This window comes from Ranitomeya imitator, chromosome 2, assembly GCF_032444005.1.
Source record: "Ranitomeya imitator isolate aRanImi1 chromosome 2, aRanImi1.pri, whole genome shotgun sequence".
Taxonomy (NCBI): Eukaryota; Metazoa; Chordata; class Amphibia; order Anura; family Dendrobatidae; genus Ranitomeya; species Ranitomeya imitator.
Window position 1 is genome coordinate 127,955,457 of NC_091283.1, and position 12,752 is coordinate 127,968,208.

Genomic DNA, 12,752 nt, shown 5'->3' on the forward strand with positions numbered 1-12,752 from the left:
TGCGCTTAGTAACCCGATGTTTACCCTGGTTACCAGTGAAGACATCGCTGAATCGGCGTCACACACGTCACACGATCCAGCGACAAAATAAAGTGCTGGACTTTCCCCAGCGACCAACGATCTCCCAGCAGGGGCCTGATCGTTGGTCGCTGTCACACATAACGATTTCGTTAACGATATCATTATGTGTGACGGTACCTTAAAACTTGTACTATCACCAAAATATTTGTGCAACTTGTAGTTTTGCAGCCTGTCGCCACAAGATCCATCAACTTTTTGAAATGTGTGGGGCTTAGCGAGGAAAGGGGTGTAGTTGAGCGCGCCAACAAATTCAGCATAATTTTACCGCACCAAGGTGACATAAATGAGAGTGTATTCCAGCACCGACTGAAGTACATTTATTCCAGCAGCGCACACAGCTAAAACATGCACTAAATTCACAAATTTGTCGCATCTTCAGCACATTGGTGTTTTGTTTGCCTGTCTTGATGACCAGTCTTGAATATAATTGGAGTCCAGGTGCATTTAACCCCTTCCCGACCTTTGACGCCACGTAGGCGTCATGAAAGTCGGTGCCATTCCGACCCATGACGCCTATGTGGCGTCATGGAAAGATCGCGTCCCTGCAGATCGGGTGAAAGGGTTAACTCCCATTTCACCCGATCTGCAGGGACAGGGGGAGTGGTAGTTTAGCCCAGGGGGGGTGGCTTCACCCCCTCGTGGCTACGATCGCTCTGATTGGCTGTTGAAAGTGAAACTGCCAATCAGAGCGATTTGTAATATTTCACCCATTATAACGGGGTTGAGCCTAGAGTGTATGGGCTCCTTCCAGGTCCTGACTGCAGCCCATACACTCTAGCCGGCTCAGTACTGAAGACGCTAGAGTGTATGGGCTCCTTCCAGGTCACCTGACTTCAGCCCATACAGTCTAGCCGGCTCACTGTGAAGATGCTAGAGTGTATGGGCTCCTTCCAGGTGCCTGACTGCAGCCCATACATTGTAGCTGGCTCAGTACTGAAGATGCTAAACTGTATGGGCTCCTTCCAGGTGCCTGACTGCAGCCCATACATTGTAGCCGGCTCAGTACTGAAGATGCTAGAGTGTATGGGCTGCAGTCAGGTATATATTCTTGAAGATAGCAGACTTTATGGGCGGCTGCCTGGCCCTGACTGCAGTAAATACATGACACTAGACTGTATGGGCTCCTTCAAGGTATAAATTATTAAAGCCAGCAGAATATATGGGCTCCTGCCAGGTCCTGACTGCAGCCCATACAGTCTAGTCAGCTCACTGGTGAAGACACTAGACTGTACGGGCTCCTGTCAGGTATATAGTATGGTAGATATAGACTGTACGGGCTCCTGTCAGGTATATAGTATGGTAGATATAGACTGTACGGGCTCCTGTCAGGTATATAGTATGGTAGATATAGACTGTACGGGCTCCTTCCTGGTATATAGTATGGTAGATATAGACTGTACGGGCTCCTGTCAGGTATATATTATTGTAGATATAGACTGTACGGGCTCCTGTCAGGTATATATTATTGTAGATACAGACTGTACTAGCTCCTGTCAGGTATATATTATTGGAGATATAGACTGTACGGGCTCCTGTCAGGTATATATTATTGTAGATATAGACTGTACGGGCTCCTCTCAGGTATATATTATTGTAGATACAGACTGTACGGGCTCCTGTCAGGTATATATTATTGTAGATACAGACTGTACTAGCTCCTGTCAGGTATATATTATTGTAGATATAGACTGTACTAGCTCCTGTCAGGTATATATTATTGTAGATATAGACTGTACGGGCTCCTGTCAGGTATATATTATTGTAGATATAGACTGTACTAGCTCCTGTCAGGTATATATTATTGTAGATATAGACTGTACGGGCTCCTGTCAGGTATATATTATTGTAGATACAGACTGTACTAGCTCCTGTCAGGTATATATTATTGTAGATACAGACTGTACGGGCTCCTGTCAGGTGTATATTATTGTAGATACAGACTGTACGGGCTCCTGTCAGGTATATATTATTATTGATATCAGAATGTATGGGCCCCTGTCAGGTATATATTACTGATGATATCAGAATGTATGGGCCCCTATCAGGTATATATTACTGATGATATCAGAATGTACGGGCCCGTCAGGTATATATTAGTGATGATATCAGAATGTATGGGCCCCTGTCAGGTATATATTATTGATGATATCAGAATGTATGGGCTCCTGTCAGGTATATATTATTATTGATATCAGAAAGTATGGGCTCCTGTCAGGTATATATTACTGATGATATCAGAATGTATGGGCCCCTGTCAGGTATATATGCTGCGATTGTTCTCGTATGCCGATTCGGCATGAAAAAATAATCACAGATGTGATCTGCCCCATAGATTAACACTGGTCCGAGTGCCATGCGATGTTTTCTCACATGCGCTCGTCCGTATTCTACGCTAGTGTGACCCCGGCCTTAAACTTATGAAGAGACACAGACCACCTGCAGCTCAGCCTTCATCAATATTTAAATTACAAGTTTTTCACCATCCAAAAAATGCTATTTTTTACCTAGTTCCATAGGTTTCTTAAAGGGAACCTGTCACCAGGTTTTCCCCATATATAGTACCACCAGAACCTATATGCCCTTATACACACCCTTCTACAGTGCTGTACCGTACATACCGTATATACTCGAGTATAAGCCGAGATTTTCAGCCCACTTTTTTGGGCTGAAAGTGACCCTCTCGGCTTATACTCAAGTCATTGTCGGCGGGGGAGGGGGAGCGGCGGCTGTCACATACTCACCTGCTCCCGGCGCGGTCCCTGCATGTCCGATGGTCTCCGGGCAGCTCTTCCTTTGTTCAACAGTCACGTGGAACCGCTCATTAATGAATATGGATGCATATTCATTACTTTAATGAGCTGTTCGTGACAGCTGAACATAGGAAGACGGTGCCGACTCCCGGAGACCATCTGACAGTGAGAAGCTGCCAGGGACCGCGTCGGGAGCAGGTGAGTATGACGGGGGAGGTGAGCATTGCGCGATATTCACCTCTCCCCTTTCCACCGCTGCGGGCCGCTCTGTCCTCTGGCTGTGACTGTTTAGGTCAGAGGGCACAATGATGTAGTTAGTGTGCGCGCCGCCCTCTGCCTGAACAGTCAGTGCAGAGGATGGAAGACAGAGCAGCGCGCAGCAGTGGAAAGTGCCGGGGGCCTGAGCGAAGAGAGGCGAGTATGTGTTTTTTTTTAATTTTATTCGCAGCAACAGCAAATGGTGCATAATGTGTGGAGCATCTCATGGGGCATAATCTATGGAGTAAAATCTATGGAGCATCTTATGGGGCCATCAACCTTTATGCAGCATTGTATGGGGCAAAAGTTTCTATGAAGCATCTTATGGGGCCATTATTAACATTTGTGCAGCATTATATGGGGCATATTTTAATATGGAGCATCTTATGGGGCCATCATAAACTTTATGGAGCATTATATGGGGCTCCTCATTCAATATGGATATTCAAAAACACTTAACCTACTGATGTCTCAATTAATTTTACTTTTATTGGTATCTATTTTTATTTTTGACATTTACCAGTAGCTGCTGCATTTTCCACCCTAAGGCTTATACTCGAGTCATTAAGTTTTCCCAGTTTTTTGTGGCAAAACTAGGGGGGGGGGGGGTGGTCAGCTTCTACTCGAGTATATACGGTATGTCCCTAAGCCAATGTGCATAATGTAAATAACTTCTTATACTCACCTACGGGGCGGTCCAGTGTTATGTTTGGCGCTGGTCTTCATCCGGCACAGTCCTTCCCGTGGATGATGTGTTCTACATCATCCACACAACCTCCCTCATCACGCTTCTGTGCAGGAACACTTCTCTGCCGAGCACAAAGCAAAGTACTGCAACGGGCAGAAAGAAGTGCGATGCACAGGAGCACGACGGAAGACACCGTGTGGATGACATAGGACGCGTCATCGACTCAAAGAAAGAAGGACGGTGATAGAAGAGGAGAAGGCCCCGGATTAAGACTAGCAAAGCCCATTGTATGGGGCTAGGCAAGTCTTAAGGGCATACAGATAGTGGTTGTGCTTTATAAAATGCTGTATATAAGGGTATACAGGCAGTGGGCCTACTATATATACACAGCATTCTAGAATGCTGTATATAAAGGCATATAGATAGTGGTCGTACTTTATGTGGGGGGGGGGGGCGGCGCAGAAACAATGTTTGAATACCCTGTAGTAAGTGAACGGCTACAGTGCAAGAAAATAAAGGGTACTTAGTTAACACTTTTTTGGGGGCCTGAGAAAGGAGTCAGAAAAGAGCAGCGGGGCGCACGCGCTGCTGTGAATGTCAGTGTCTATATCTAGCACGGCATAATTTTCATAACCAGCAGAGGGAAAGCTGACAGCTGATGTTAATATTCTGGAAAGGAGCCAATAACCATAAAGGTTCCCAGGCTATTAATATCAGCTCACAGCTGTTTGCTTAGCCTTTACTGGCTATTTTACAGTGGGACACAAAATATTGACATGTGGTTCCCCTATAAAAGCTGTAGGCTGATATTAATAGTCTGTGAAGAGGCCATGGATATTGGCAGCCCCAGAGGCTAAAAACCATCAGCTCTCAGCCATCCCAGAAATGGCGCATCTTATAGATCTGCCAATTCTGGTACTTAGCCTCGCTCTTCCCACTTGCCCTGTAGCAGTGGGGCTCAGATTTGTGGGGTTGATGTCACCATTTTATTGTCAAGTAACATCAAGCCCACAGGTAAGTAATGGAGAGGCATCTATCAGACAGCTCTCCATAAGTAAGCTGGCCTACTGTCACCTTACAATACAAAAGGTGACATTAACCCCTTATTACCCCATATGCCACCGCTACAGGGCAGTGAGAACAGAGGCTGAGTGCCAGAATTGGCGCATCTTACAGATGCACCTTTTCTGGGGTGGCAATAACCATGGTCCCTCTCTAGGCTATAATATCTGTCCTCAGTCACTGACTTTCCCTCAGAAAATTGTGTGGGAGCCCACGCCAGTTTTTTCAGTGAAAACATTTTTATTAAATGCATACAGGTCCCAAATTTTACACACACACATACTACTAACCGTATTAGTCACTGACCTATATAAATCTAACCGTTCTGCAATGGTTTACTGTATGTAAACCATGTCTCCTATCCTGCAATGATTTGACAGAAGCCGACAAATTAACTATTTGTAAATATTATAAGCTGTCAGTGTGATTTTACTGTACACTGCACCTGAATTGCAAGCCTTTAAAAGGACACCATTGCGTATTTCTCGCAAGTCAAACTGATGGCCCGTGTGGTATGAGTTTTTCTTTCATAAACAGACTTTCATTGGGGATTCTCGGCTGATATACGGTGCAAATCGCAGCATAGTGCAATTTCACTCGCACATATAATACGGCCGTGAAAAAAAAAAAAGTGATGGGAGCTGCCCAACAGATTAACATTGGTCCGAGTGCTATGCAATTTTTTTTTCTCGCATAGCACTCGTCCGTATTCCTCTCTAGTGTGACTCCGGCCTTAAAGGGAAAATCATTCAAAATTTGAAAATTTCAATTTTTTAAAATTTCTGATATTTTTACAAAATAAAGCAAAACATTAACCCAAGTTTATCATTAGCCCAAGTTTACCATTATCATAAAGTCTAATATGTCAGGAAAAAAAACAACCTCAAAATCAATGGAATATGTTGAAGCATTCCAGAGTTATTACTACATAAAGTGACACTGGTCAGATTTTAAAAAATTGGCCCCGTCACTGAGGGGTTAAATGCTTGTACAAGTGAACATTGTTTCAAAAGTGGTTTACCTGTCTAAGACTGGTTTCACACCAGCGTTCGGCAGCCTTCTTCCTCCGTTAAGCCCCACCCACTGCTACACCTCTTCTTTCAGCTCCGCCTACGTCTGCATGCATCCCCTATCTTTAACATTGGGTACACAGGCACGTGTCGTTTTGACGATGCACTGAACTGCGTCGAACGCAACATGTTGCATTTTGTTGCGGTCGGCGCAGCATTAAAACAACGCATGCAGAGGCATCCGCTTGGCCTGCGTACCCAATGTTAAAGATAGGGTATGCAGGACGCATGCAGATGCAGGACGCATGCAGACGTAGGCGGAACTGAAGGAAGAGGTGCGGCATTGGGCGGGGCTTAACGGAGGAAGAAGGCTGCCATCCACAGCCCTGCCGAATGCTGGTGTTAAACCAGCCCAAGGCTGTTATTATAGCACCTTACGTCTTACGCTAGGTTCACATTGCGTTAGTGCAATCCGTTAAGCGCATAGCGCTAGCGGATTGCGCTAACGCAATGTTTCTAGAGGGTCGGCGTTCACCCTCCCCGCTAGCGCAGATCCCTGATCTGCGGTAGCGAGGAACGGGCCTCAAAAGAACGGCACATCGCTAGCGCGTGCCGAAAATGGCATGCGCTAGTGATGCGCTTCAGCTAAAAGTAACATTGCTGTCCATGGGTGCGCTAACGGACCCGTTGCACGGCGTTAATTTCGACATTTTCGCCGTGCAACGCAGTCCGTTAGCGTTAACCCATTAACGCAATGTGAACCTAGCTTTACACAGATACATCATGGGCTTGTCCTGCCCTACGCATGAAATGAAAGACAAATACAATGTGGAGACTTAATCAGAGCAATGTTTTATTTACATTCAGAACTGGTTTAAGAGGTAAACAATTACCATTTCTCACAGAAATCTCAGACTTTTACTTATAGAAATACTGGATAAATATCATTTTAACAATAGATATAGAAATATTTCTAATTTTATAAAACTGCCTTTTTTTGCATAGAAAAACTTTATGCCTTTCCTTGTTTCATTTTATGCCTTTGCTTGTTTCATTTTATGCATTTCTAAAGTATTGTAAAAATGTAATATGCTGTTGGTGCATGCGGGCAGGACTGTCGGTAGGGTATGCGGCTCTGAAGCCCCCCCCCCCCCCCCCCCCTCAGGCCTGCCTCCGGTGTCTGAGATTTCGGTGTCCCGGACCTGAGATCATAATACCGGCCTTGAATTGTGAAGGACACGGCAGCCGATCCTGAGAAACATCCAAGGTGGGAATGCCCCATCATGTCGAAGAGAGTCTGCTAGATCCAGGCCTAGCAGACCAGTACTGGTGGGTTCATGGATGCCAGGAGGGAGCTGGCCTAAAGGAAGGTCTCGTCTTTTCCTGGCGGGTCAGGAAGTTGTCCCGTCGTTTTTTTTTTTTTGGACAGAACATTTCCAAAACAACCAAATTTGAACAGATCTCTTGGGAGGCAGACTTTAGTCCTCTGTTGCAGAAGCGAAGTACTCTTAAACTGATAGGCGCAGAGTAGGAAGCACTAGAAAGCTGGCGTGCATGATTGTTCAGGGCGCTGGCGGTGTGGACCGGCCACCAGAGAAGGCCTAGACCAAAGCCTGGATATTTTAAGAGCAAGGTCACTGGAGCCTCTGGAAAACGTGGAGGCTGCATGAATAGGAAGGTTTCCTCAGGAGACGTCCACATTGCTCAGGGGAAAACTAGGACATATTTGTCCTGTGTTTTTTTTTTTTTTTTTTAAAGTAGCCCCCTTACTGCCTCGTAGGATATACCAGTCCTTAAGATCACAAATCCTTTTTCGCAGAGCGATGATGAAGACGGGCATGGAATAACCTGGACGCAGAGAGGCGAGAGGGTAGGGCGATTCGTGGCATGAACGGTCCTCCGGGGAACCCCAAACACTCTTGATGTGTTAGGGCCTTGCCTCGTAGACCACAGATGATATGGTAGTGACAATTCTAGGTGGGAGATTAGAGTGACAATTCCACTGTCGCCCTCAAAAGCCATATCTGGGAAGAAAAAAAAAAATTAAAAAGAAAAATCGTTAATAAAAAAACCTCCCAAAATCTAAGGCCTAAACTGGGCTGGGCGGTCCAGACCCATGTCTTCCTCCTACTGACATTAAGTTAAAACAGATTAGCTTCGTGCTAGTTGGTGGTGTACCCTCCTCTACAGGAAATACCTAAATTTTTTTTTTGCATAGCATAAGCAGCATACACCCATTTTTTTTTTGTGTACCCCAATGAAGCATTAGCTCCCCCACATCAACCAGAAGGCCACACAGCATAACCTCACTCCTCCAGTCAGAAACCTCCACCTCACATTAACCAGCGGACCCCACAGGATAAACCCAAAGCCCACCAGACATTCCCTCCCACAAGCGTAAATCCCCATATGACGCCCCCTGCCCCCAACCATAAATCCCATCAGACACCCCCCCAATCGGATGCCACCCCAGCTTAACCCCCCAGCATAAACCCCCATCGGACGTCCACCCCTCCTCCAAGCATTACTCCCATCGCACACCACGCCCACCCAATAATAAACCCCCACCGGACGGCCAAACCCCCACAGGATGTGGACCCCCCCATCCAGCACACACCCCCATCAGACGCGGACACCCCACCCAGCACAAACCCCCCCCATCGGACGTCCACCCCCGACCCAGCCTAAACTCTTATCGGACGTCCACTCCACCCAGCCTAAGCCCTCATCAGCCCCCCAAACCCAACCCATAAGCAGGTCGCCCCCCAATAAAGGGGATCCCTCCGTAAGCGGCAGGTCGCCTCCCCACGTCCCACCACCGGCAGGTCGCCTCCCCACGTCCCACCACCGGCAGGTCGCCTCCCCACGTCCCACCACCGGCAGGTCGCCTCCCCACGTCCCACCACAGGCAGGTCGCCTCCCCACGTCCCACCACAGGCAGGTCGCCTCCCCACGTCCCACCACAGGCAGGTCGCCTCCCCACGTCCCACCACAGGCAGGTCGCCTCCCCACGTCCCACCACAGGCAGGTCGCCTCCCCACGTCCCACCACAGGCAGGTCGCCTCCCCACGTCCCACCACAGGCAGGTCGCCTCCCCACGTCCCACCACAGGGGTCCCCCAATAGCCTGCAGCAGGTCTCCCCCCACATCCCACAAGCAGATAGCCCTCAAATCCCACAACAGGGGTCCCCCACTAAAAGGGTTCCACCCCGTAAGCAGGTCACCTCCAAACCCCACCACAGGGGTCCCCCCCAACAGCCAGCAGGTGCCCCCCAAAATCCAACCACAGGGGTCCCCCACAATAGTCAGCAGCAGCAGGTGCCCCCCAAAATCCCACCACAGGGGTCCCACCACAATAGCCAGCAGCAGCAGGTGCCCCCCACAACAGCCAGCAGCAGTAGGTGCCCCCCCCAAATCTCACCACAGGGGTCCCCCCACAACATCCCACCACAGGGGTCCCCCACAACATCCAGCAGCAGCGGTGCCCCCCCAAAAAGCCCACGACGGGGGTCCCCCACAACAGCCAGCAGCAGCGGTGCCCCCCCAAGAGCCCACCACGGGGATCCCCCACAACAGCAGCGGTGCCCCCCCCACAAAGCCCACCACGGGGGTCCCCCACAGCAGCAACGGTGGTCCCCCACAGCAGCAGCGGTGCCCCCCCCACCACGGGGGTCCCCCGCAACAGCCGGCAGCAGCGGTGCCCCCCCCACAAAGCCCACCACAGGGGTCCCCCACAGCAGCAGCAGTGCCCCCCCCACAAAGCCCACCACGGGGGTCCCCCACAGCAGCAGCGGTGCCCCCCCACAAAGCCCACCACGGGGGTTCCCCACAGCAGCAGTGGTGCCCCCCCACCACAGGGGTCCCCGACAGCAGCAGCGGTGCCCCCCCACAAAGCCCACCACGGGGGTCCCCCACAGCAGCAGCGGTGCCCCCCCCACAAAGCCCACCACGGGGGTCCCCCACAGCAGCAGCGGTGCCCCCCCACAAAGCCCACCACGGGGGTCCCCCACAGCAGCAGCGGTGCCCCCCCCACAAAGCCCACCACGGGGGTCCCCCACAGCAGCAGAGGTGGCCCCCCCACAACAGCCGGCCGGCAGCAGCGGTGCCCCCCCCCCCCACAAAGCCCACCACAGGGGTCCCCCAAAGCAGCAGCGGTGCCCCCCCCACAAAGCCCACCACGGGGATTCCCCACAGCAGCAGCGGTGCCCCCCCACCACAGGGGTCCCCGACAGCAGCAGCGGTGCCCCCCCCACAAAGCCCACCACGGGGGTCCCCCACAGCAGCAGCGGTGCCCCCCCCACAAAGCCCACCATGGGGGTCCCCCACAGCAGCAGCGGTGCCCCCCACACAGACAAGCAGGTCGCCCACCACAGAGCCTCCCCCCAATAGCGAGCAGCAAGTAGCATTTTTTCACCCTGAAACCACTAACCTCCATGTGCCATGGCGTCCACAAGCTAGAATCATGCTGCTTTGCTTTGCCGCCTTCATGATGTGACTGAAAACACGCCCCTTCCCAATAGGACACGCCCCCCGGAAATGACGTCACACCTGGAAGGAGCCCATACACTCTAGCATTTACTATTATAACGGGGGAAATATTACAATCCAGCCATGGCCGATGCTGCAATATCATCGGCCATGGCTGGAAATACTAGTGTGGTTAGGGGTGTGTTGCGGTTAGGGTTGTGTTTAGGGTTATGGCTACAGTTGGGATTAGGGTTAGGGGTGTGTTGGGGTTAGTGTTGGAGTTAGAATTGAGGGGTTACCACTGTTTAGGCACATCAGGGGTCTCCAAACGCAACATGGCGCCACCATTGATTCCAGCCAATCTCGTATTCAAAAAGTCAAATGGTGCTCCCTCGCTTCCGAGCCCTGACGTGTGCCCAAACAGTGGTTTACCCCCACATATGGGGTACCAGCATACTCAGGACAAACTGCGCAACAATTACTGGGGTCCAATTTCTCCTGTTACCCTTGTGAATCAAAAAAAATGCTTGCTAAAACATAATTTTTGAGGAAAGAAAAATGATTTTTTATTTTCACGGCTCTGCGTTGTAAACGTCTGTGAAGCACTTGGGGGTTCAAAGTGCTCACCACATATCTAGATAAGTTCCTTGGGGGGTCTAATTTCTAAAATGGGGTCACTTGTGGGGGGTTTCTACTGTTTAGGCACACCAGGGGCTCTGCAAACGCAACGTGACACCCGCAGACCATTCCATCAAAGTCTGCATTTCAAAAGTCACTACTTCCCTTCTGAGCCCCGACGTGTGCCCAAACAGTGGTTTACACCCACTCATGGGGTATCAGCGTACTCAGGAGAAACTGGACAACAACTTTTGGGGTCCAATTTCTCCTGTAACCCTTGGGAAAATAAAAAATTCTGGGCTAAATAATTATTTTTGAGGAAAGAAAACGTATTTATTATTTTCACGGCTCTGCATTATAAACTTCTATGAAGCACTTGGGGGTTCAAAGTGCTCACCACACATCTAGATAAGTTCCTTTCGGGGTCTAGTTTCCAAAATGGGGTCACTTGTGGGGGGTTTCTACTGTTTAGGCACATCAGGGGCTCTGCAAACGCAACGTGACGCCCGCAGAGCATTCCATCAAAGTCTGCATTTCAAAACGTCACTACTTCAATTCCAAGCCCCGGCATGTGCCCAAACAGTAGTTTACCCCCACATATGGGGTATCACCATACTCAGGAGAAACTGGACAACAAATATTGGGGTCAAATTTCTCCTGTTACCCTTGGGAAAATTAAAAAATTCTGGGCTAAATAATTATTTTTGAGGAAAGAAAACGTATTTATTATTTTCACGGCTCTGCATTATAAACTTCTATGAAGCGCTTGGGGGTTCAAAGTGCTCACCACACATCTAGATAAGTTCCTTTCGGGGTCTAGTTTCCAAAATGCGGTCACTTGTGGGGGGTTTCTACTGGTAAGCCACATCAGGGGCTCTGCAAACGCAACGTGACGCCCACAGAGCATTCCATCAAAGTCTGCATTTCAAAACGTCACTACTTCACTTCCGAGCCTCGGCATGTGCCCAAACAGTGGTTTACCCCCACATATGGGGTATCAGCGTACTCAGGAGAAACTGGACAACAACTTTTGGGGTCCAGTTTCTTCTGTAACCCTTGGGAAAATAAAAAATTCTGGGCTAAATAATTATTTTTGAGGAAAGAAAACGTATTTATTATTTTCACGGCTCTGCATTATAAACTTCTATGAAGCACTTGGGGGTTCAAAGTGCTCACCAGCCATCTAGATAAGTTCCTTTGGGGGTCTAGTTTCCAAAATGTGGTCACTTGTGGGGGGTTTCTACTGTTAAGCCACATCAGGGGCTCTGCAAACGCAACGTGACGCCCACAGAGCATTCCATCAAAGTCTGCATTTCAAAACGTCACTACTTCACTTCCGAGCCCCGGCATGTGCCCAAACAGTGATTTACCCCCACATATGGGGTATCAGCGTACTCAGGAGAAACTGGACAACAACTTTTGGGGTCAAATTTCTCCTGTTACCCTTGGGAAAATAAAAAATTGCAGGCTAAAAGATCATTTTTGAGAAAATAATTTTTTTTTTTTTTTTCATGGCTCTGCGTTATAAACTTCTGTGAAGCACTTGGGGGTTCAAAGTCCTCACCACACATCTAGATTAGTTCCTTTGGGGGTCTAGTTTCCAAAATGGTGTCATTTCTGGGGGATCTCCAATGTTTAGGCACACAGGGGCTCTCCAAACGTGACATGGTGTCCGCTAATGATTGGAGCTAATTTTCCATTTAAAAAGCCAAATGGCGTGCCATCCCTTCCGAGCCCTGCCGTGCGCCCAAACAGTGGTTTACCCCCACATATTGGGTATCTGCGTACTCAGGACAAACAGGACAACAATATTTGGGG

The 12,752-nt window shown here is 49.2% G+C and overlaps 1 protein-coding gene and 1 long non-coding RNA gene across 2 annotated transcripts in view; one reads left to right on the forward strand and one right to left on the reverse strand.

Moving 5' to 3' along the window:
• Positions 1-12,752, forward strand: part of LOC138662085 (ubiquitin carboxyl-terminal hydrolase 12-like) — a 95,166-nt gene that overhangs the window by 58,609 nt on the left and 23,805 nt on the right. The window lies entirely within an intron of this gene.
• Positions 6,681-10,390, reverse strand: LOC138662084 (uncharacterized). The gene is made up of 2 exons (XR_011318000.1): positions 10,279-10,390; positions 6,681-7,873 (listed from the first exon to the last, which is right to left on the reverse strand). It is a non-coding gene; the product is annotated as an uncharacterized lncRNA (long non-coding RNA).